The 26,279-nt window shown below is 38.9% G+C and overlaps 1 long non-coding RNA gene across 1 annotated transcript; it reads left to right on the top strand.

Annotated features, from left to right (window-relative positions):
- The first annotated feature begins 714 nt into the window (after positions 1–714).
- LOC118895022 lies at positions 715–24,330 on the top strand. The gene is made up of 4 exons (XR_005019813.1): positions 715–2,336; positions 7,404–7,600; positions 23,147–23,246; positions 23,739–24,330. It is a non-coding gene; the product is annotated as an uncharacterized LOC118895022 (long non-coding RNA).
- The last annotated feature ends 1,949 nt before the right edge of the window (positions 24,331–26,279 follow it).

Raw genomic sequence — 26,279 nt, 5'->3', positions numbered from 1 at the left:
GCAGTGCTAAATTGAACAGGTTAGCGGGAAAAATACTTTCTGTGGGAAGGTAGTTGTTTACTGTTAACTGCCGAACTCCTGCAATCAAAACCACCTCATCAGTAACAAGACCTAGGTAAGAGAAGGGTGTGGAAAAATAGAGGTAAGAAGGAATATAAAAGCAGCTGGATTAAAACTTTGACTTGAAAGGCTGAAATGAAGTGCCGGGTCTCGCTTTATTCAAAAGCAAGCCCGTATACATCTTGAGTGTTATGTATGTGTATTGTGTGCAGTATTTTGCTGAATTAAAGCACACGTCACCATTCGACACACAAGAGTTAAAGAATTTTTTTTATTAAACGAAAACAAATCTAAATGAGATTAGCAAAACTAGGCAAGTTTTTTGCATCTATAAACACAGTCTTTTAGTTTCAGTAGACATTCTTTATTATATAATGATTATCCAGCACCACAAATAGAGCCTTTCCTTAGGAGTATTTATGATCTGTAAAACCAGAAGTGGAATTTTACATTATATATAAATCCAACTATAAAAATTAGCTAGATATTTAAAGAGAAAAAGTAATCTCACTTTTGTTCTTCTAACTGAACCTTGCTTTATGACCCTAAAAGGAAGTTTGAGATACATTTACTTATCTGTAATAGTGATAAAACATTACTACCATTCATGGAGCACTTGTGTGTCCCAGGCCCTGTAATAAACTCTTTACTTGCATGGTCTAATTCAACGCCATCAGGCCTTTGAAGTTGATACTACTGAAGTTGATACAATATTATTCCCATTGTGTGGAGGCAGACATGGAGGCGCAGGTTAAGTAACTTGGCAGAGCTGGGATTCAGATTCTGGATGGTCAGGCAACAAAAGCTCATGCTCTTAAGCTATTGTAAAGAAAAATATGAACATACCTATTTTTATTCAGTTGCAAGTGGTCTGATTAAAATTAGGCCAGCAAATTTTTATTTATATGCCACTAAAGTTTGTCAAGACAAGATAAGAAATAGGAATCTAGAGGACATTTTGTCCGTTGTTATTTAACTGTGTCCCAATTTTCAAAAGGTGGAAGTGGGAGGAGTTGATTCTAAACGCCATGGTGGAATATGGTAAGACGTTATCTCAAGATAGCTGTGTAAAGATAGTAATTGTAGCTCAAACTGTCAGTAACAGAATGAGTACTCATGTCAGTGTTTTGGTCTAAGCATTTTTCAGGAGCAATATTCTACACCTCATATTAACCTAAGAAGCATAAAATAGAGTATTTTTATACTGTAGATTATAACTCTTTAGTGGTAATTAAATCAATTTAGTGTGTCATGAGCTGTCATGATCAGTATCTTTAAAAAACAATATAAAACATCAGAATATATTACTTAGTGTAAATAATATGTATTGTTTTGTGAAACTTGTTTCAGGTGTGTGTGTGTGTGTGCGCACGCACACACACACATCAGATCACAATATAAAAAGAATGTCTTCCTATTGGTTGTGGTTGGAAAGGTTTGAAAACATTGAAATCAGAATATACAGGACTTAAGGCAAGCACCAGCTGTAAAGGAAAGAAAGAAAATATATTTGTAGTCAATGGTAGTTCATTCATTCCACAGCTATTTCTTCAATGTATTGAACACCAAAAGTATGCATAACAACTGCCTAAAATTAGGAGGAGACACAAGTGCAACTTTTAAGGTGAGCCCTTCTCTCTGGGGAGAGTTTACAATCTTGTTGGAAAGAGAAGTTGCAGAGAGGAATCAGTTAAATAACAGTCCAAGGCAGTATGAGATTAAGTTCTCAACTCTACCAATAATAGTCATTGATTTCAGAAAACTGATGTGGGCAATAGCAGTTGAGGAGCGTTCAGAAGAAAGGAGCTGAATTTGAGCTGAACTTGAAATGGGAGGATGAAGGTGGGAGGGAAAGGTTTTCCAGCAGGAAGAAGTGCGGAAAGCTAAAGATGTTTGAGGTACAACTAATTTGGAGTAATAAGAGGTGGGGTTGGGTGAATAAGGGGAGGCGTAGTATTAGGAGAGTTTCTGGTTAGTCACGGGAGTTTACCGGAAATTGGGCAATCACTGGAATTTTCTGAACAATGAAATGACAGGTTGAAATCAGAGTGTTAGTCCATAGGGTGAAGAGAGAAGAAAGGTCAGATAGGAAATTATTGCTAGAGTGAACCATCCAGTTCAAAAGTGCTGGACTGGCAAAGAGCCAGAAGTAAAGCACGTTGTAGGAAGCTGTGCTCTGGCGACAGACAAGGAAACCTGAAACTTAAGCCATTTCAAGTGAAGTGACAGACCTTCCAAGAGAATCACAGCATCACACAACAGCCATTGATTTAATGGTAAGTATGGTTCTTTCTCTTGAGTAAACTTGTTAATATAATTCTGTGCTAAATATACCTGTGAGATGTGTTTGTTCCCAGGGGGTAAAAAATTGCCTGGTTTGCTGTAGTAGAGATTCTTAGGTATAACAAAGACAAAGAGGGATATTTTTCTTGATCAGAACATCCTGGACCATCAATAGGAAGCACAGACTGTGAGCTTGTTAAGGTCACGATTCCTGGCTCATTCGTTTTGGAACCCATAGTGTCTAAAAGGTACTCAACAGATGTTTGTTAAATGAATTAATAAATTAATTCCAATAACTGAGTAGTTAGGGAAAAAATATTTAGTTCCGGAATATCAAAGTGATATAAAGCAAAGTATACTGAATGATTTCAGTAGATCCTAAGCTATGCAGTAAGACCACTGGTCACCATCCTTTAGACTCAGGACACTCTCTGTTGTGTGCCTCTCAGAACTCTTCAAGGTTCAGTCTGGTTGGAGGACAGTAAGCCTTGCCAATCTGTTGCCTTAATTATTTCTACATTGATGGAGCCATCAGGTGGGTCCTAGAATCTGCTCTCATTTTTAAAAGGGCAGCTTTCTACTTTCTCAAAATCATAAATCTAGTATATTGTAAATTATTATGCTTAAAAAGCAGTTTCCTCCTGGTTAACTATCATTCCAGAATTTCCAGACCAGACTTTAGGCAAAGAAAAAACAGACTTCAGGCAAACTTTTTCCAGTGCTGACCAGGATTATATATTTTATCACCTCGTAAAGAAATTCATCAGGAACAATCTCACATTACATATTTGCAACTTTTCTTGAAAATTTCTCAAACAGATGTCAGTTGTGGACTAAGTTATATGAACACAGTTTTAATTTCTGGCTATTTATGCTTATACAGAACCGAAACTCAAAGCCACTGTGAGAGTTAGGATCCATAAAAATGATCTCTTTCTTGAAAAAGTCAAAGTATGTAAAGCATACATATGTTCTGAACTGTACACTTAAAAATGGTTAAGATGATAAATTTTATATGTGTATTTTAGCACAACAAAAAAAAATGGGAAAGACTGCATAGGGAGGAGTTTGTTAACAGCTACTTCATAGATTTTTCTAGGCTAAACCATCACAGTTGTGCTCAATGGCAAAATCTTGGCATTTGCCCTTTTATCTGTATTAGAATAGATCCAAAATTCTTTTCTGAGGAAAGTGTTGACTTAGCCCACAAATATTTCCTTAGCTCCCATCTGTTTCCTTAACTTTTATGAAACCACGTTAACTCCATCCCCAATTCTGCTGAGTCCTAATGGAAGTGAATATGCCCTAACTTGCCAACACGCCTTTTTGATTTGCAGATTTATCAGAAATTCTCAGTTGGGAGAAGAAATGTTAATGGAGGATTTCCTGAGGGCTATGTACTCTCTTCTGGTGATGCCAATTTTATTTTTAGATTAAAGAAAAATGATCAGGAATCTGTCTTTAGATAGTCTTGTTTTGGCTCCTGCTGCGGTTACTTTTACTGAACTGCAGTTTAGGATCATATGAACAGCATAAGTCTAGAGACGGTAGGAGAAGCAGCCTCAGGAACCCCGCGACTGCTTTTGCTGTGGAGGTGCAACTGGGAACACCGCTCACGCATCACACTGTGTTCTCTTGACGAGAGCCTGCAGAAATTCATTACCACAAATGACTCTGCTTCTCTTGAGCAACTGGTTTGTTTTATAAGCTTCTGAGCATTATGTAATTGAATGTGCTTCCTTCTGTCCTTGTGTTGGTACTTTAAAAATTCAGAGGCTTATTTATGGCAAATGCCCAGACTCTACAGTGTATACTTTGTGAATTACTCTTACCCTGACTTCTCATTTTGTCTACTTTTAGCTTCCCTTTGGCAGGTTACTCCACCTCCTTTATATCTTATTATACTTTGTGTATTTTGTTAAGCCATCTTCAATCTTTTCTGAATAGAAGGAATAAAGGAAAACATAAGACCATCATTTTATAAGTCATAAAGATTAGTTTTAAGATAACGATGAGCTCCAAATAATCTAATCGGAAGATTATGTGATTTCTTTACCACTACCACAATTACATATGTTTTTCACTACTTTACAATGAGTATAGATGTTAACTTGTATGAGTAGGAGATTAACTGGAAGGAAACAAAACAACGAGTAAAGGCTGAAGCCAGGTTAGGCAGTATGTGAAAGGAGGAAAAAAATGTGAGCAAGAAAACATGCTGAGTCAAAGAGAGAACTGTTTGTTAAGGTTGCAAGAAGTAGAATGGGTTGGAAGTTGAATATTGAGAAATACTAATTCAAAGAGGTTTCTGTATGGGAAACAGGAAGAAAGTGGCTGCTTGTTTGAGGGGTTTTTGGTAATAGCTTTCCACTAAGGAAGTGTCTGGGAGATTCACAGTAATAACAGCAAGGGGATATCAGAGAGCAGGTGAGGGTGCAGTGGGGCAGAATCCTGGATAATCCTGGATAACAGGTATAAAGCCTGTTGCTGCTTAGTGCTCAGGGAGGCTGAGAAGAAGTTCTCTGGGATGGACTGAAGACAGTGGCTGGGTTGGTTTGGGATCAGGGGAGATAGGATGCTGGGGCAGAAACAGAATGCAGCCAGGAGAAGAAGCCACACTTCTCCAGGAGTCAGGTGAGAGAAAGATCTCAACTGAAGATATCTGACATCTGGCAGTGGCCCTACAAGAACCCAGAGTAGGAAATCATTGGGTAACCTAGGGCCTGGCACACAGTATGTGTTCACAAATTTTGGGGCTGCATTGGGTCTTCGTTGCTGCACGCGGGCTTTCTCTAGTTGGCAGCGAGCGGGGGCTACTCTTCGTTGCGGTGTGTGGGCTTCTCATTGCGGTGGCTTCTCTTGTTGCGGAGCACGGGCTCTAGGTGCATGGGCTTCAGTAGTTGTGGCAGGCAGGCTCAGTAGCTGTGGCTCGCAGGCTCTAGAACGCAGGCTCAGTAGTTGTGGCGCACAGGCTTAGTTGCTCCGTGGCATGTGGGATCTTCCCGGACCAGGGCTCAAACCTGTGTCTCCTGCATTGGCAGGCGGATTCTTAACCAATGCACCACCAGGGAAGCCCCAGAAATTTTTCTGTTACATAAATAAAGCTGTACCAAAATGAACTCTGTATCTATGTTACTGTGATTGCCCACTTGCCTGTGGTTAATATCCTGACATGGCTCTCACAGCAAGACAGCCATTTGTTGTGCATATATGACAAGATCTGGATGAGTCAGCCTTTGGAAGTGACTCCCTACAGAGGAGACGAAAGAGATGAATGAGGCTGTGGTCTCAGCCGCTTGTGGGTCATTCCACATGCAGCACGTACCTCTGTTTGGAAATCTCTTCTGATATCCTCTGCCGTCTTACTTGACTAATTCTGTTACCGAGTCCAAGCTGCCAATGAATCAGAGACGAGGTGCTGAGGCAAGGAATACGACTTTATTCAGAAAGCCCGCAGACCGAGAAGATGGCAGACTAAAGTCTCAAAATAACCATCTTATCGGAGTTTGGATGCCAGTTTCTTTTATAGCACAGAGAATGGGAGGAGATGAGGAAGTAAAGTAAGAAGGCCATAAGTTTTGCAAATATCACCTGGAATGGCCAGCCTGGGGAGGGGATGTGTTCCTTTCTTCTTTCTTGCAGCCATCCACAGGTGGAGAGGGTCCGGATGTTTGCCTGAACAAAGGCACTTTGGTTTAACATTCAGGCAGAGGGGCAGGGTCCCCAAGGCAGGCCATTATGTATAGACAGTATCCTTTTAGTGAATAAAAGCAGCGGAAAGCAAAGGTTAAAGTAAAAGAAACAGATCCAACATGTAGTCAAGATTTGGCTCTTCCCTGTTACAATTCTTCTTCATCATTTAAGTCTCAGCTTAAAAGTTACCCTTCAGAGAAGGTCACGTCCCCTGATAGAGCTGTGTTAAGACATTTAGAAATCCTACGCACTTAAAAGATCTCAGTGGCTGCCAACCCCCAACTAAATATGAATTCAAACGCACACAAAAAAGTGTGAAACATTTACCATTTTTTTTGAAATAACATACAGCAAAATGTATACATATCCTGAATAACTTCTTTTTAGATTTTCTTCTGATTCAAATTATCCCCCTCTGTCTCTCTCTCATACATGCTGCCCTATTCTCTCTCTCTCTCTCTTTTTTTTTTTCTTGAGCCTCTGCTGGTGCCCCAAACAAGTGCTGAGTCAGCCGTCCAGGTAATTTTGCACCCTCCCCATTAAGCATTCCCAGTGTCCCATACCTCTCCAAGTACCTTGCACACTGGTAGTCATGTAATTGCTTGCAGAAATCTCTTTAATGTCTGTCTTCCCTATGACACTGTATTCTTCTGTAGGTCAGGGTCTCAGTTTGTGAAGTTCAAGAGCTCAAATATTTGTTTGTTTGACCCACTATTTTGTAAAATGTAAACAACTTTTAAGTGACTAATGAAGAAATCAGAGAATCTTCTAGAGTGGTAAATTGAACTTTTATGAGTCAAAAAGGGATAAAAGAAGATGATGACTTACTAGGTGAGAAAGACAAATGAAATAAGAGGTGTTGTCTTCTACAGTATTGATTTCCTGAAAGACTTTATAGACTATTTAATGTTACTATTCTGGTAAATTCATTTCCTCTAGATAATTCCTAGTCAAATACATCATAAATCTGTCATTACAGTCAATATATCATTGATAGTTTTATAAGACTCATTCATAAAATCGTACTAAGGACTTTCCTATTCTGGCCCAGATGCTACATTCTACCTCTTTCCCTCCACCCTCACCTCTTCTGCCACCATTCAGTTATTTAACAAATGTTTTTTGAACATTAAGCAAATGCTAGTCATTGTGCTAGGTGCTTGGGCTAACATTCCCACACACCTTGCACTCAAGGAGTTCATAGTTTAAGGCCTGGGCACCGTCTTAGAATGAAGTTATTAAAGTAACACAATTTTATGTCTGTCATCTTAAATATAGTAAAAGTATTATATGTGAAAGTATTCAGAAATTACTGGTACATAGAGTAAAGAAGGTCTATACGAAGATAAAATTTAAAAATTTCTTAGTTCTGTCACCTCCAACTTCAGACCTGCTTGTTCAGTGACCAGATCCTCAAAGTTTCAACTGGGACGTGGTAACTTTTTTAGATGGAGCAATGCTTCTTGCCAATCATCATATACATACTCAGTGACCTTGCATGAAGAAACATCCTGTCTGCAGAAAAGGAGACTGCACCTCATCTACACAAGGCAGGGCTGATAAGGTTTGTCAGTGTGTATGTGTATTTATGCATGTATGTGTGTATCTATGTGCCAGGAGGGGAGGAGATGGGGAGGTGATGGGTACATGTTTTATTACTTAGCTCATTCGATTTTTATCCAGTTATTGATGAGTGTAAAGTCATAGGCTCAACCTTCAGCGGTGGTTGTTAGCTTTACACAGAAGAAAACTTTATCCCATGACCATAGCTTGCATTTCCAGCCCCAAAATAGGACAGGAGAGAACAGGTAACTCAGTGAATTCACCAGCATGACCAGAAATTCAGTTCAGTCATATAAAGGCAGATCAGTATCATCACTGTAAATAAAGGGGAGATTACTGTTAGGTGCATCGCTCTGTGGCTTTCCACTGTCCTGTGGAAAAAAGAGGAAAAAATCCCCTCACAACCACGATGGGAAAGGTAAACAACTTCTCAAACACGCACATATGTGTATGTTTTCCTCTGTATTATTATATGTTGTTTTTATTAATGCATCTTTACAGAAAGATGTAAATCTAATTTAACCTTGAATAATATAATACTGCACGTGAATTCTTATGAATAGGCCTTAGTCCAACTCAGTAATTAATGGCAGCTTTAAAGAATGTGAGTGCTCCACAAGGTTGCATCAGAATTCTGAATGGCATCTTGTTTTTACTTTATTGAATTGTTTTGATATGCCAGACAAGAAAATGCAACTTTTCTCCTGTGTTAATTAATTAAATAGTATATTGGGAGAGATGCCAGTTTTTAGGTTGCATCCATCGGTTTTAGCTCCATCTGTTGCGTTTTATTGAGTTGCTATTTAAACTCTGATACAGTACTTCATTTGTAGTTTCGATATTGCCCCCATTATCTTACCTGAAATGAATACTCCATTACTGACCCCTAAACACGCTCTCATGCGCCTCAACCTCAGGGTGGGTGTGCTGGTCCAGTACCAGAAAGAACCTCTTCTTATTTGAGGCTGGATCACGGACACATGAATGTCTCAGAGTCTTAATAGTTCTCATAGGGGCTCTTTGTAGAACATCGAGGTGGAATTTGTCTCCAGTTGGAACCTGGGAGTCTCTTTTTCCTGGATTTCCCTTCTTCCTCTTGCCCTGTCTGCCCTTTCCCAGAATCCCAGTTCTGAGCCTCTCCCTGCTCCTTGGGTCAGAGTCCAAGAAGATGCATCACTGAATCCAACCTGGGAGAATGACAGGAAGTACTTGTGTTCTTCAAAGGGGGGCATTTGCTGCTATTAATCACCAGTTTTAATATAACTTCGATGCTTTATTAATTTTACTATTTATATTTATTTAATATGATCGATAATTAATAATAATTACCAGAAGTGAGCAAATACAGCGTGCTCTTTAATTCCTCTTTATTCACCTGTCTCGAATTTCTAAATATGCTTAATTAGATTAAACGTGGCTACTTACAGAAAGATGCAGTTTAACTATGATGCAATCATCACACTATTTAACACTACATTCTTGTAACAGAGAAGTTTTCTTATAACAAATTTAATTATTAATAAATGGGGACATCTCCTCAATATGGTGCTCAGAGAGAATAATTGTGGAGTAAAAGACATCTTTTGTGAATATACAATGCCGAGCGGCTCAAAGTCTGTTACTTCTTTGTATATATTTCTTTCTCCAACAATATCATCTCTCTGGATAAGAGAAGATCTTCAACATCTTGCTCTCACCTATCTTTCTTCTCTGTATCCCCAATTAGTTTCAGCTTCCTTCTCTGCAAGCAATTACCTTTATTTCATCATTCAGATAGAGTGAGGTCTTTGAAAGCCAGTGAATCAACAGAAGCTAGAAAATTATGTATCACACTCTATATTTAATAATGGTGTACAATCTGATTACTGTGAGTACAGTTTTAAACGGTATTCTGTTTTAAAAGAATTTTATGTGATAGCAACCTTTGTTCTCTCAGGATTACTTGAGTGGAAAAGTCCCTTTAAGACTATAACAGAACTCATGGTATAATATTGATTAATCAGTAATGCAAATTAGCTTTGAGCTTACCATCAAAATGTGGGGGAAAAATTGAATCAAAACTGAAAGTAAGACCCTCAGTTCTGGCCCTGGGCTTCCTTAGGTGGTTGACGCCCTTGGACACACTTCCCTCATAGCAATGGTGAGGATTGCTACCTTACGGAGTAAAAAAAATAATCTGCTGACTTTTACTATTGTACCTGAAATAAAGCTAAGAGGAAAATAATGTTGATTTTACATGTAGGGAAGTTCAATAGAATTTCACTTCATCTCACCTACATTCCAAACCACTAGAGCACTAACTGTTCACTGGAGACTTTAAGGTCATTGTAAAATGAGATGGCAGTTTGGTAATTAACTGATTTAATGTTGAGTGCCAAGACACAGTTGAGGCTCAAAACCCACAAACCTCAAATCCATTAAATTATCCTGTTTTGAATGTCTACTTCAGGAAAGATAAGCAGATGATTTTAAGATAGCTATTTCATTTTGTATAACCACAGTCTGAGGAAACGTTAAATTGTGTAGTCTAAGAAAGCATTCAGAAGACTCAAGATGTGAGCTGATGTATTTCATTAAGGAAAGATCATTACCTCCTTGCTAATTTAGCCAAAAATATGATTTATCTTTAATATAAACTCCCAGATATGAAAAAATATACCATTGGATTTTAAATTATCAATAACAGTTAATCAATATTCAGGTTGCTTCAAGGATGCTAGAATTGATTTGATTATTTTATCACTTCCTTTATATTGTGCCTTCTCTGGATTTACAGTCAGGAATTTGTCAGATACAATTATATTTATAAATTTAATTTTCTTTTGCACTATTTGACAAACTAGGTGTATTCCCAGGTTATAAAAATTTTTTTTGGAGTTACTCTTTGTTTTTCTTAAAATCGTTCACTAGTTTTCATGTTATTTCCCACAATCTTACAACATGAGTACAGTAATCATTTAGTAGCTAGAAAAGCAGTGATTATACACTATTTGCTTGGCCCTGATTGATTTTTTAATCCACTGCATCCAATTTAGTTCACACACGTTGGTATTCAGCCCAACCAAGAATTTTAAGTTACAAAAGTAACATTTTATATACTTCTAAACTATGTTTACTTTTATATAATTTTAATGCCCAAAATCCAAATACCAAATGTTGAAAACTCTTGGCATTATATTTTGCTTCTCTACTTATGTGTCTCATCTATTATGTCTTTCTCTCCATTTCTGATAAAAAGCTAGCCTCCAATTTAGCATACCTAAATGTCTAGGTCATTACCCAACACCATCCTTAATAGTAAAGGAAATGCAAATGCTATTATTACAGTGCTATGTATCTTTTAAAGGCTGTTGCTTAGCACCCACATGTGAATCAACAAATCTGCCAACTACAAAGTTCACTTTTATTTCACAAAATGCAGTAGGCCTCCCAGGATTGGATATCCCTCACCCCTGTGCCAAAGCAGGAAAATTTGATTAGGGGAAAAGCAGAAATTCCCTGGATGTGGTGAGAGAAGCAGTACATTTTATCCACATGTAGCATTAGGAAGACCTTTGGAAGATATATATGTGTGGCATCCGGGTCAGGGCCAGGAAATTTTCTCAGCTGAGGTGCTAGTCTGGCTCTTTTTTTGGGACAGCAGCCTGTGCCTATCTCTTCCTGGTCCATTCAAGTTTGCAGTGGGACTTCTGGCTCTATCTGAACCCCGTGGGACCAGTGGAGGTGTCAGCCTGCAGCAGCACTAAGCAACCTCATCCCAAAGCAGCAGCAGGGATGAGATACCTGCCTGTTCTCTCTCCTGGGCTCTGAGCAACACCTGTGGCCCTAAGGCTGTGTGTGGCCACACAGCTCTCTGGTGATAGTTAATCCTGGGACTTACATTAGCATTTAGGAAGGGATGCAGCCTGCCCCATGGTCACCTTTTCACAGGTTCAAGGTGGCTGCAGGCAGGATCTGAGCTCAGAGAGTTGTAGGAACACACCTGAAGCTGGAGCTATTCCTCACCATTCTACGCAGGGAAATCAGAATCGGTGAGGAGCAGCCAAATTAGGAGCTACTGTGGTTGCTGAGGACTGGAGCGAGTGGGGCGGGAATCCCCTGGGACCCCGATGGAAGGCAGAAGGGACTTGGAAGGGGAGGACTGAATCACTAGCAAGTACCCCAGAGAAGCCCAGAGCTGGTGGTGATTGTATGATCCTCATTTCTTTGCATTGTTTTTTTCCCCTGGGAACCTGAGAAGTATCTATTAAAAAAAAAAAAAAAAAAGAAGTCACCCAAATTGTGGGAAGTTCTGCTGTCTTTAGGGCCACACTCTTAGACTAAATCGTCCAGCCATACATAGTCACGAAAATACTCCCAGAATGGCAAGTTGCCTCCTTATCCTTTGTGAGAGACCATCAAACATGCACAAGAGCAGCCATCATTTCAACATATATTAACTGAGGGCCTACTATGTGCTCGGAGCTGTATTTGCTACCACACAGATCAAGGGAGGTGGGGCAAGTGAGGCCTGTTTCACCTGAAGACAGAAAAGGAAGTTAACTTCCGGATGTCATCCCTGTGCACCACCATTCTGTTTACATTCTGTAACTGACCTGGAGTGCGCCGTGCTCACTGGTAAGGGTGTAGACAATTTAGAATAGAAAAGGTTTGTTTGACACTTATAAATGCAGAGGAGATTACCTGGGGAAGACTTGGAGAATTTAACTGTTCCGTAGAGTCTTCTCCAAATGTTCTGGATTAGAAAACATTTCATCAGTATTTTGAAGTTGATCAGACTGGGGATGTTCAATTTAGCAAACCTCCCAAAAGACTGATACATGAGATCAGAAAGGTACTTTATTAATTTACAATGAGAAGTAAAACCTTCAGGGACTGGGGAGTCCATTGTTTAATTTTTCTTCCTCTCATTCTCTGAATGGAAACCCCATAAGAAACCAAACAATCAGAAGATACCTTGAGGAGATAGGCTTAGAAGAGGAGGTATTTATGAGAGACATATTTAATGGCATTATGTTAAGATAGCCCAATGCATGCATTTCTGCTCTAAGAAAATACCTACCAGGCAGACCAGATACTAAGTAGAAGCTGGCTGGGTTTTCTTTCCTCAAGACACAAATTGACTGGACTCTGTCAGTGTTTACACTGTGAATCTCATTTTCCTATATTCTTGGGGCAGACCAAGTCTCACTACCATTTACTCTATTAATTAGGTAGCAGGCTATTTTGTTTCTTTAAGGTGCATCTCAGTATTGATCTTTGTTTTAAAACCCAGAGGGCAATCTTATTTCTCATTCTTCAAGAGTATCTCCTTATGGCATGTACTACTACTTGTGAGTGATTACTAAACTTTTAGCTATTAATTATTTTGACTTCATTTCCAGTTCTACGTTAGTTTCAGAAATGGAAGAAATGGCATGGAGAGTGCATCATTAACAAGCTAGGTTTAAAATTAGGGTTTCCTAATGCCTAATCTTTTGATAAGTTCACTAGTTTTTGAAAGCTAATTCCATGTTATTATTACCTTTTTAATTAGCAGGCTTACTATTTAATTGGACACTAAGGTGCCGATTAAAGAAAGAAAACTCTATTGTATACTAAGGAAAACAATTGATTAAATTTCCTAGAAGTCATTGTGTATTCTACTGTTTGGAGATTAAGTAGAAGTAAAATCAGTTAAAAACATTTAAAAAAATTTCCTAGAAGTAAAATCCATGGGAGATATAAGATCATTGTCAACTGGGCATTCTCTCACTGTGTCTGTGTCTCTATGGGTTAAGAAAATTGCCAAGGCCAGCACACTGTTCAAAATGGATAAGCAAAAATCCTTGTCAGTTTTAAATCAGCTCAAGTCAATTTGGTTGCTTGACACTGAGAACCCTGACTAGTACACCTGGTCTAGGCTACAGCCAGGTCTAGGTAGCTACTCTGTAAATGCTTTCTCCTGAGCTGCCGCCTCTTCTTGCTTGCTTCTGTGGATTAGGCCAGAGCCACTGTTTGGCTTGGAAAGTCACCTTCCCAGGGGAGCAGTCAGTACATTGACTTGTAACTGGATAGCCACAGGACTGGTTGTTAAATCCACTGGGTTTTCCAACAGGAAAAAAATGGGAGGAAATGTTATCATATATTCAAACCCTCTGGGAATCTTCCTTCCTAAGACAGTACCCTCTGCTCCCATCACAGAAAAGGAAATTAAAACCAGAAATATTTATATCCACTCCTAGTAAGCCAATTTATGAAAACTGAGACTTCACCAGATTCTGAAATTCTGTGCTCCCATTATGTAGTTATGTTGTCCAGACATGCCTTTTAATAGTTCAAGAAAAATCTCTCTTCTACCCAAGGAACATAGTTAGTATACAAATTCATGGGCAAAAAAATGTTCATCCTTGATAGTAATCCAAAGAATGCAAGTGAAAGCAACTTTAAAATAACATTTTACATTTACTGAAATAGCAAAGAAGTATATCTTTTTATTATAACAATTGTCAGTGTTGAAGTGAAATTATGTACTCATTCTTGATGGCACTGTAAATTAATACTATCCTTTTGGAAAGGAATATGGCAACAAAGAACAATAGACGTAAATATAATCGAGTCCTTTGTTCCATGAGGAATTTATCACAAATAATTCAAAAAAAATAAAAAGGTATGTACATGAATACATTCATTACCTCTTTATCCATAATAAGACATTGGTACAGAGTAAAAAATCAACATTGGGGTATAAATTAAAATTTTGGTTGATCATTTTTGCAAACTAGGTACGACATTCCTTCATCAATCATAACTGAAAAATGAGCATCTATTTTATGATATAAATGTGTAGTACAGAGACTACTGACACAATCCAGCAGCTGACAGTGGTGAGAAATGATTGATTCTGCAATATAATGTCAAACATAAAATTTAATTACTAAAATCTTAATGAAAGCACAATTGCAACAGTCAAGGATACTATTATGACCTGTACCTCAGAATAACCTAATAGTTATGAGGGAAGTTTCTCTTTTATACTATTATAGCCAATAAATTAGGAAGAAATCATAGAGTATCACTATATAGGTATTGCTCAACAAAGGCTACTTGCATCCCAAGAAGACAACCAGACATGTACCTTTTAATGGAAGTTTATAAACATCTATGAGGTGGTTTTGTCCTCCCCCAAAAAACAAAAAACAAAAAAACTAAATATGATCAAGTCTCAGATACACTGCTGGAAGAATATGTTTAATGAGTCTATGGATATTCAATCAGCAAAATCTAGACAGTGAGGACTTCTGCAGGACTATGACCTTTTCCTTCAACAATAAAATTGCAAGTTTTTTAAAAAGAGAGAGATCCAGGGGAAACTTATAGATTAAAGAAAAAAGCCCTCAAAATATACATCAATCAATAACAACATATGGACCTTGTTGGTATCTAGATTTGAACAAACTGTTTTAAGAAAGTTTTTACAATTACAATAAGGAAAATGTGAACACTGGGTATTAGTAGTATTAAGGAATTTTTCCTGACTTTGGAGAGAATGATAGTATTGTAGCTTTTTAAAAATGGAAGTCCTTAAAAAAATGATGCAATATTGAAATATATATAGAATGAATGATATCTTGAATTTGCTTCAGAACAATCTGGAGTTTCTTCAAATAGAATTCACATCAATTTTGTTATGCAACTGAAGCCCGCAGAATGTTGCACATGTGCTCCAGACCTTTCCATTTACAAATTTATTTATTCCTTTGAAGGAACTTATCTTTTTTCACCAGAGCCTATTTAGAGCTTATTTCTGCTTCACGGATTTTGTCTAGCTTCTCCCACTACTTCAATACCATAGGAACTATTTGCCACATTTGTTCTTTAAAAAAACACAAACAGAAATTCTGCTATTAAGGTTTTTTTTTAGGCTGCATTGGGTCTTAGTTGCAGCACGCAGGATCTTTCATTGTGGTGTGCAGGCTTCTCTCTAGTTGTGGCGCATGGGCTCTGTAGTTGTGGCATGCAGACTCTCTAGTTGTGGCACGCGGTCTTAGTTGCGCCGTGGCATGTGGGATCTTAGTTCCCCTGACCAGGGATCGAACTGGCGTCCCCTGCATTGCAAGATGGATTCTTAACCACTGGACCACCAGAGAAGTCCCCAAATTCTGCTATTAAAATGTATTCTTGCCCCTGGCATTCTCATCGTAAAAGGAAAGTCATAGAATCTGAGACCAATTAAACCCATAAGTACTTATCAGAGGCACATGATGGATTATGAATAGAGGGTGATTGAGACAGGTTAAAAATAAATTCTCTGTCTTGAGAAATTGACCAGCTAAATGGGGAGAAAATCATGTGGAAATGATTATAACAATCATTAACATTTATTGACTTCTTACTGTGTGCCCAGTACTAGCTAAGTGCTTTACATGCATTTAATTTTAACCCTCACAATGACTCCATGAAGTAGATATTATTATTATTCCTAAAATACAATAAAAAAACTGAAATGTGCAAACTTTATATAACTTGCTCAGTATCATATGGGTAGTAGAAGGGCCTGGAACCCAGGTTCCTGTGAAGCAAAAGCCCACACCAAGCACAGTCACACAAAACTAGCTGTAGTCTACTCAATTGAGATTTACTCCAAACCTTCATTGTGCAGAGAGATATACAGTGAACAGGCCTATATAGACACTGCCATCTGCCACATGAATGTTATGATGGTTAATTTTATGTATTAACTTGATTGGGTCATAGGATGACCAGATATCTGGTCAAATATTGTTCTGGGTGTTTTTGAAAAGGTGTTTTTGGATGAGATTAACATTTTAATTGGTAATTGGATTGCCCTCCATAATGTGAGTGGGCCTCATCCAACCAGTTGAAGGCCTGAATGGAGCAAAAAGACTGACCTTCCTCCAGATCAGAGGTAGTTCTCCAGCAGACTGCCTTTGGATTTTATCTGCAGTCAGCTCTCCTGGGTCTCTGCCTGTAGGCCCACACTGTAGATTTGGACTTGCCCGTATCCATAATCACATGAGCCAATTCCTTATAATAAATCTCTTTCTTTCTCTCTATGTATATATTTAGTTCTGTTTCTCTGGAGAAGCCTCACTAATGCAAATGTATTTCAAAGAAGCAGTGTTTAAATTACCACTAAATTTTGCACACTGACACAGTAATTTTATATGAAAGTGGCCTTTCTTTCCCATGAATCATATTCCTGAAAAAATGTGCTTCTAAAAGTCATAAACAGATGATCCTACCTGCTATATTTGATCCCATCTTAGAGAAAAGACCAAAGGAAACAAGTTTTAGTTGTCATCACTAAATCTATTTCTAAATCATTCTACTGATAGAAATATTGACCTTATATTGGTATTATACTACTACTTTATGGAATAAAATTATTAATGAATTCAATACATATTGGCAGGCCCCATGCTAGGCACTGAAAAACCACAGAAAAAATAGTCCCTGACTCTAAGTAGCTGACAATCTTAGTTTCAGCCAGATAAGCTAAAGCCATTACAATAACATGATACCTGCTGTATTGGAGGCATGTCCCAACTGCAATGGGTACAAAGAAGTAGTGTCTAATCTCCAGGAGAGTCAGGAAGACATCCAGAATAACAGTTTTTTGTTTTTTTTTTTTACATCTTTATTGGAGTATAATTGCTTTACAATGTGGTGTTAGTTTCTGCTGTATAACAAAGTGAAATAGCTATATGCATACGTATATCCCCATATCTCCGCCCTCGTGTCTCCGTCCCACCCTCCTTATCCCACCCCTCTAAGTGGTCGCAAAGCACTGAGCTGATCTCCATGTGCTATGCAGCTGCTTCCCACTAGCTATCTATTTTACATTTGGTAGTGTATATATGTCAGTGTTACTCTCTCACTTCGTCCCAGCTTACCCTTCCCCCTCCCCATGTCCTCAAGTCCATTCTCTACATCTGTGTCTTTATTCCCGTCCTGCCCCTAGGTTCATCAGGACCATTTTTTTTTTAGATTCCATATATATGTGTTAGCATACAGTGTTTGTTTTCCTCTTTCTGACTTACTTCACTCTGTATGACAGACTCTAGGTCCATCCACCTCACTACAAATAACTCAATTTCCTTTCTTTTTATGGCTGACTAATATTCCATTGTATATATGTGCCACATCTTCTTCATCCATTCATCTGTCGATGGACACTTAGGTTGCTTCAATGTCCTGGCTATTGTAAATAGTGCTGCAATGAACATTGTGGTACATGACTCTTTTTGAATTATGGTTTTCACAGGGTATATGCCCAGTAGTGGGACTGCTGGGTCGTATGGTAGTTCTACTTGTAGTTTTTTAAGGAACTTCCATACTGTTCTCCATAGTGGCTGTATCAATTTACATTCCCACCAACAGTGCAAGAGGGTTCCCTTTTCTCCACACCCTCTCCAGCATTTATTGTTTGTGGATTTTTTGATGATGGCCATTTTGACTGGTGTGAGGTGATACCTCACTGTAGTTTTGATTTGCATTTCTCTAATGATTAGTGATGTTGAACATTCTTTCATGTGTTTGTTGGCAATCTGTATATCTTCTTTGGAGAAATGTCGGTTTAGGTCTTCTGCCCATTTTTTGATTCGGTTGTTTGTTTTTTTGATATTGAGTTGCATGAGCTCTTGTAAATTTTGGAGGTTAATCCTTTGTCAGTTGCTTCATTTGCAAATATTTTCTCCCATTCTGAGGGTTGTCTTTTTGTCTTGTTTATGGTTTCCTTTGCTGTGCAAAAGCTTTTAAGCTTCATTAGGTCCCATTTGTTTATTTTTGTTTTATTTCCATTTCTCTAGGAGGTGGGTCAAAAAGGATCTTGCTGTGATTTATGTCAAAGAGTGTTCTTCCTATGTTTCCCTCTAAGAGTTTTATAGTGTCCGGTCTTACATTTAGGTCTCTAATCCATTTTGAGTTTATTTTTGTGTATGGTGTTAGGGAGTGTTCTAATTTCATTCTTTTACATGTAGCTGTCCAGTTTTCCCAGCACCACTTATTGAAGAGGCTGTCTTTTCTCCATTGTATACTCTTGCCTCCTTTATGAAAGATAAGGTGACCATATTTGCATGGGTTTATCTCCAGGCTTTCTATCCTGTTCCATTGATCTACATTTCTGTTTTTGTGCCAGTACCATACTGTCTTGATTACTGTAGCTTTGTAGTATAATCTGAAGTCAGGGAGTCTGATTCCTCCAGCTCCGTTTTTCTTTCTCAAGATTGCTTTGGCTATTCGGGGTCTTTTGTATTTCCATACAAATTGTGAAATTTTTCGTTCTAGTTCTGTGAAAAATGCCATTGGTAGTTTGATAGGGGTTGCATTGAATCTGTAGATTGCTTTGGGTAGTATAGTCATTTTCACAACATTGATTCTTCCAATCCAAGAACATTGTATATCTCTCCATCTGTTTGTATCATCTTTAATTTCTTTCATCAGTGTCTTATAGTTTTCTGCATACAGGTCTTTTGTCTCCTTAGGTAGGTTTATTCCTAGGTATTTTATTCTTTTTGTTGCAATGGTAAATGGGAGTGCAGAATAATAGTTTTAATAGTTAAAAAATGTATTGTGGTAGGTCATCACAGACTGATTTTCCTTTCAGACCTTCACTTAAGGCAAGCTCCACATTATATCAACACAAAAGGAATCCTGATCCTATTTTTTTTTTTCTTGTTGATTGACCTTCCGTACTTAGTTCTATAGTTAATAAGGAAGCTACCTTAATACCTGGGAGGAACTCATGTTTTCCTAGGCAATTCCATTTTTCTTTCTGTCTTTTACAGAGTCCTGGAAGATGGGTTTCAGAGCAACATTATGCTGAGTGAAATTACGCATGTCCAAAATGCAGTCACTTCCCTTTTTCTCTTATAAACTCCAGATCAACAATGTCAGCCTCTGACTCCAGACCTACAGATGGAGAAAGAATGATTCATTTCCCTGTGGGTTTTCCACACTCAAATGCAATTAAGGATTTTGAAATTGTTTAAAATAATTAACAATAAGCTCTCCTACTTTTCTCCCTTCCTTAGATTATTTTTCCTTATGAGCCATCCCTGGGAACTCATTTTTAAGAGCTTGATCTTCCTTGACATTAATGAGACTAATGTTACCTTATAAGCAGTCCCTTTATGCCTATTTGCTCAATCAAAACCAAATTTAATCACTACATTGCACGCTGTGACTTAGACAATGCTCTCAAATTAGACCCTTTGCCAACTTGTGTCTCCTAGTAACTTTCTTGATCTAAATAGAATCTTGACATTAGAATAGATTTTCGCATCTATTGACTAGTGAGTAGAAAATAATGGTCAGATTTTAGGCATACTTCTGTGATTTAAAACTGACATAATTTTATATATATTTTACATCAAGAGAGGTTAGGTATCTTTCATTATTATCAAAGGGTTTCTTCCCCTTGCACTCCCTCCTTCCTTTACAAAATGGCATTTTGAACGATTACACTAAGAAAGGAGGAAACATTTTGAGCAGAGGCAGACTTGTGGCTCGCTGTCCAGGGATTTACTGACTGGGATGTACAGTGGCTTTCTGCTCACTGGAAGGCATAACAGCTTGCTAATATCTTGTTGAGGGTGGTGGAGTGGCATGTGATAAAGTTCAGTTTGCTTCATGCAGGTGTCAGTGGCCAAAGGGATCTGATTTGAAGGGGCAGAGCAGGTAGCACTAGCTCTGGATGTTCTGGGGCCTAAAATTGTAGAGCAAGAGGTGTGTTTATGATGTGGTGAGGCATACCATGGGCCAGCTTGCTGGGGTTCAGAGCTGAGCTCCAATCTCACAGAGGTTCAGGAGGGAGGCACAACCAGGCACAAAGGACCAGCTGTGAACCCTGGTCAGTTTTAGTGAAGCTAGAAAGGAATAGTGGCTCTTGGTGCTCATGTGGCATCTGGGATTCACTTTTCATCATGGGGAGCTCAGAGGTACAGATGAACATCATTCCCCAGAGGAGGAGGAGGTAGGAATTGAGCTGGGACTTGGGAAGGGTAAAATTTTAATTTCAGTTATGATGGAGTTCACATTTGAAGTCTGGTCCTGTTGGGAGTGGCCTGAGAACTTAGAACCAGGAACTCAGAAGGGGGGGCCAATGAGGCAGGCTGACCACACACAGGAGAGATAGTTATTAATACTTCCCACACCCCTATGTTCATAGCAGAACTATTCACAATAGGCAAGACATGGAAAAAACCTAAATACCCATTGACAGATGAATGGATAAAGATGTGGTATGTACATACAATGGAATACTACTCAGCCATAAAAAAGAATGAAATAATGTCATTTGCAGCAACATGGATGGAACTAGAGATTATCATACTAAGTGAAGTAAGTCAGAAAGAGAAAGACAAATACCATGTGGTATCACTTATATGTGGAATCTAAAATATGACACAAATGAACTTATCTACAAAACAGGAACAGACTCACAGATATAGAGAACAAACTTGTGGTCATCAAGGGGGAGGGGGAGTGGGGGAGGGTTGGAGTGGGAGTTTGGGGTTAGCAAATGCAAACATTATATATAGAACGGATAGGGCTTCCCTGGTGGCACAGTGGTTAAGAATCCGCCTGCCAATGCAGGGGACATGGGTTCGAGCCCTGGTCCGGGAAGATCCCACGTGCCGCGGAGCAACTAAGCCCGTGCACCACAACTACTGAGCCTGCGCTCTAGAGCCCACGAGCCACAACTACTGAGGCCCGCGTGCCTAGAGCCCATGCTCCACAGCAAGAGAAGCCACTGCAATGAGAAGTCCGCGCACTGCAACGAAGACCCAGTGCAGCCAAAAATAAATAAATAAAAATAAATACATTTATAAAAAAATAATAATTACCCTCATTTATGTGAAGCACTTCAAATAGTAAATGCATTAAATCCCTACCACCCTACAAAATACGAGCTATTTAAAAAAAAAAAAAAAGAATGGATAAACAACAAGGTCCTACTGTATAGCACAGGGACCTATATTCAATATCCTGTGATAAACCATAATGGAAAATAATATTTAAAAAGAATATATACATATAACTGAATCACTTTGCTGTACAGCAGAAACTAACACAACATTGTAGGGACTTCCCTGGTGGCACAGTGGTTGAGAGTCCACCTACCAATGCAGGGGACACAGGTTTGATCCCTGATCTGGGAAGATCCCACATGCCGCGGAGCAACTAAGCCCTTGTGTCACAACTACTGAGCCTGTGCTCTAGAGCCCGCGAGCCACAACTACTGAAGCCCATGTGCCTAGAGCCCGTGCTCCGCAACAAGAGAAGCCACCGCAGTGAGAAGCCCATGCACCGCAACGAAGAGTAGCCCCTGCTCGCCACACCTAGAGAAAGCCCGCGCGCAGCAACGAAGACCCAACGCAGCCAAAAATAAATAAAATTAAATCTTAAAAAAAAACCCCAAAACCCCACAACATTGTGAATCAACTATACTACAATAAAAAAAAAAAAAAAACTTCCCAAAGTACCATGTAACATCTTTACATATATCTCATTGTCTAGAATTTAGGCACATGGCCACAACTGGCTGTAAGAAAGGTTGGGGAATATAGTCTTTTATTCCAGGTGCCACTGTGCTCAGATAAAAACTGGGATTCTGCTAAGGAAGAAGAGGGCAACTGATATAGGGAGGCAATTACCACTTTCTACCACAATCCTCAAATCCTCTGTAAGAGCACTGGCTTAAAAAAAAGAAATCCTGACTGTGCCACTTGCCAACAGTATGACCAAGAGCAAGTTAATTAATTCATCTGAATCTCAGTCCTAGCATCTGTAAAATGGGCATATCAGAACCTAGTCCACAGGTTTGTGAAGATTAAATAAAGTTAACGTATGTAAACAGTACTAAATACATGTTGGTTTCCCTTGTCATAAAGCTGGTTCTGCTTTTCTCTTGACCACTTTCCTGGTAGTATTTTGACTTCTTGATCAAGATTACCCTGGGAGATCATATTAACTAGATCTTATCCATGAAGACAAGGAGGGGGACTCATACAATGCAATTCTTCCCTTCCCTCAAGGAAGGGAGTTGGTAGTAATAAAACACATTCAATGAATTATTAGCATTGAACCATTGTAGGTTTCATGAAAACTTTTGAAGAAATTACTGATTCGAGTCCAAACTGGTATCCTCCTGAAGGATGCCTTAAAAACAGTTAAATATGTCATCTTGAAACAAAATGAAGGTTAGAGTTTATTATTAAAAATAGTTATTTTTTTTGGTGTCTGCCTTAAATGAAGTCCAGTTTATGGAGCCTAAGCATTGAAATATTTGCTGCCTTACAGTAAGACATTTATGGCAGCATGTTTTTCTTGTCATATGACTGTCACCTGTTAGACCTCATTGTAATCATGGACTCATACCTTTGGGTCCAGCTCTTGTTTGCTAAGGCAATATTAAACTTAGATTAGATATGAACTCTCTGCTAAACTCAGTGGTTGAAAAAGTCCCTTCAGAAGTGCAGTCCCTGATTGTCCTCCTTTTGACCTTCTCTGTGCATTTTCTTTCTTATCTTGGTAACCATAGAAATAACTTGGAGAGGTGAAGTTGGCAGAGATCCACGCCTTCACTGCATGGAAGGTGACAGCTGCACTAGTGCTTTGCCAATGACGATTTGACAGAAAAGGTGAAGGGCTGGACCTTTAACCGTAGCTATTTTGGCTTTTGAAGGAGTGTGGGAGAAAGAGGGAGGGCGAAGGGCTTACTGTCCCTGCACTCTTATCTCTCAGTTAAATGCACCCCCATATCCCCTGAGACCCTTCATTCTTCCGTCTACAGGTCACTGATGCCCACACCTACTTGGTCCTTCTCTCCCACTTAGACTCATTTGTCCTTATCTCCTTCTACTGATCTGTCAGACGCTGTGTCCTCTCTTAAGGTACAGGGTGAATGTGAACTGTGGAAGGACAAAGATCTCGGAGCTAGTGCACCTGATCCTCAATTTCCTGCTCTGGGAAATGGTAATAAAACCTACTTCTCACAATTATTTTGAGGATGAAAAAAGATGTATTTATGTATACATTTCTAGGCACGCAGTATGCATCCTATAAATGTGGGTATATTTCCCTACATATTAATCTTTCTCCTTTGACCATTTCCATGATCTTTTGACCTCTAGAACTTTACTACTCAAAGTGTGGTTTGAGGACCAGCGACATCTCAGACCCAGCCTGGACAGTATGCATTTTAACAACATCTCCAGGCGCTTCAAATGCATGTTAAAGCTTGAGAAGCACTGCTGCAAGACAGAGACTCCTTCTCTCACTATCCTTTTTCTAAAGGGGAAAGAATAATGAACATCACTGATTACGTGCCTGCTCTGTGTCAGGGGCTGGTTTCTTTGCTGCCATTTCCCTCCTCCTCACTCTGTGAGGTTGGCACTATTTCCCTTTACCTGTGAAGAAATGAAGATGAAGGAGTTAACGCCCCAGCCCGAGAGCAAGTAGAAACTCAAACTCAAGTCTTTTTGCCTGAACGCTTTACACTACTTCCAAACCACATGGGTCTACTGGCTTTTACTGCTGGAGAAGAAGACAGAAGTGGGGGAAAAAAAAGAAAACGAAAACAGAACAAAACAAAAAGAGAGACATGGAAGCACTCACCTTGAGTTTCGATGAAATCAGTAAAGAACCACTTTTTTTTTTTAGACTTATAAGAAACATTTTTAATATCAATTTTAAGTTAGAGAGATGCACACTTTTTGTGTTTTTTAAAAATTTATCAGAACGTGAAAGAGAAAAAATTTGAAAATCACTGTTATACAGCAAGCATTAATTTCCAATAAAATTTTACATATTTTCTTCGTAATTCATGTAAAATTTTTATCCTAATTATAATGAATCAAAAACATTGCATTTTAAATCATTCCATATATAAGATGAACCGCCTTGTTGTCTTATGGGTGAGATGCTACTGCATTATCTCTTCAGAACTGGAAACCTGGGTTAAGCTGAAGCTACCTACAGCCAGGTTCCTTCTTTTCCCTGTCTGCATGTCACATAAATGTATGGATAGAAATGGCAATGGTGATTTTGTTAGTATTGTTTGTTTTCCTAATTGCTCTCTGTGCTCAGGATAATCACTGAGAAGAAATGTCCAGAATTCTGTCAAGGATTTGGTACAGATTTTTCCAACTACAGTTGGAGAAATTTTCCATGAATTCATCTTGTATACCTTATGGTAGACTGAAAGGACCTCTCTTCCATTGGCAGTGAGGTTTAAATAATTTAATGTATGTACAGCACATCTCAACTCCAATCTACTTTCCTCACAACATCTCCATTTCTTGCCTGTTGCTCAAACTTTTGCTACATTTTGCTATTCAGCCAAAAGCTTCTGTGACTTCAAATCTGATGACCTCTCTATGTTGTCTTATAATAAAACCCTACATTCAGACTTTAAGCTTCAACTTCTATATTAATTGAATACAGCTATTGCTACAATAATGCTACATAAAAAATCACTCATAAACTTAGTGGCATAGGGGCTTCCCTGGTGGCGCAGTGGTTAAGAATCCGCCTGCCAATGCAGGGGCCATGCGTTCGTGCCCTGTTTTGGGAAGACCCCACATGCCGCGGAGCAATTAAGCCCCTGCGCCACAACTACTGAGCTTGCGCTCTAGAGCCCGTGTGCCACAACTACTGAAGCCCGCATGCCTAGAGCCTGTGCTCCACAACGAGAAGCCACCGCAATGAGAAGCCCGCGCACCACAACAAAGAGTAGCCCCTGCTCGCTGCAACTAGAGAAAGCCCGCGCGCAGCAACAAAGACCCAACGCAGCCAAAAATAATAAATAAATAAATAAATAAATAAAAAATAAAAAGCAAACGTTATTAAAAAAAAAAAAACAACTTAGTGGCATAAAGCATTAACTCACTTGTCTGTGGGGTCCCTGGATACTTCTGATTCTGGCTATAGGTGTGAAGATCAACTAGGGCAACTGTACTTCATATGTCTTATTCTGGACCCCAGTTTACAGGGGGTGAGGCTGCCTTGAAGCTACCAGGAAAATACTATCTAGAGCATTTTGTTCTCATGTTGGAGGCTGGAAGCTCATAGGAATTTTAGGATTTAGAAACTTATCTCTCAAGAAAATGTGGCCTTCCTACCATATATACAATATTTCTCTTATTTAAAAGAATTATATATATATTTTAATTTTTATTTTATATTGGAATATAGTTGATTAACAATGTTGTGTTAGTTTCAGGTGTACAGCAAAGTGATCCAGTTATACATATGTATGTATCAATTCTTTTTCCAATTCTTTTCCCATTAAGGTTATTACAGAATACTGAACAGAGTTTCCTGTGCTATATAGTAAGTAGGTCCTTGTTGGTTACCTATTTTAAATATAGCAGTGTGGGGGACTTCCCTGGTGGTCCAGTGGTTAAGAATCCGCCTTCCAATGCAGGGGACGTGGGTTCGATCCCTGGTCAGGGAACTAAGGTCCCACATGCCGCGGGGCAAATAAGCCCAGGTGCCTGTACTCTGGAGCCTGCAGGCCACAACTAGAGAAGCCCACGTACTGCAACGAAGACCCACGCAGCCAAAATAAATAAATAAAAATAAAAATAAATAAATATAGCAGTGTGTACATGTCAATCTCAAACTACCAATCTATCCCTCTCCCCCCAACCCCTTCCCCTCTTGTAACCATA

This window comes from Balaenoptera musculus, chromosome 4 (genome assembly GCF_009873245.2).
Source record: "Balaenoptera musculus isolate JJ_BM4_2016_0621 chromosome 4, mBalMus1.pri.v3, whole genome shotgun sequence".
In the NCBI taxonomy this organism is placed as follows: Eukaryota; Metazoa; Chordata; class Mammalia; order Artiodactyla; family Balaenopteridae; genus Balaenoptera; species Balaenoptera musculus.
The sequence above is the reverse complement of the archived record's forward strand: the minus strand, read 5'-3'. Positions and strand labels throughout refer to the sequence as shown.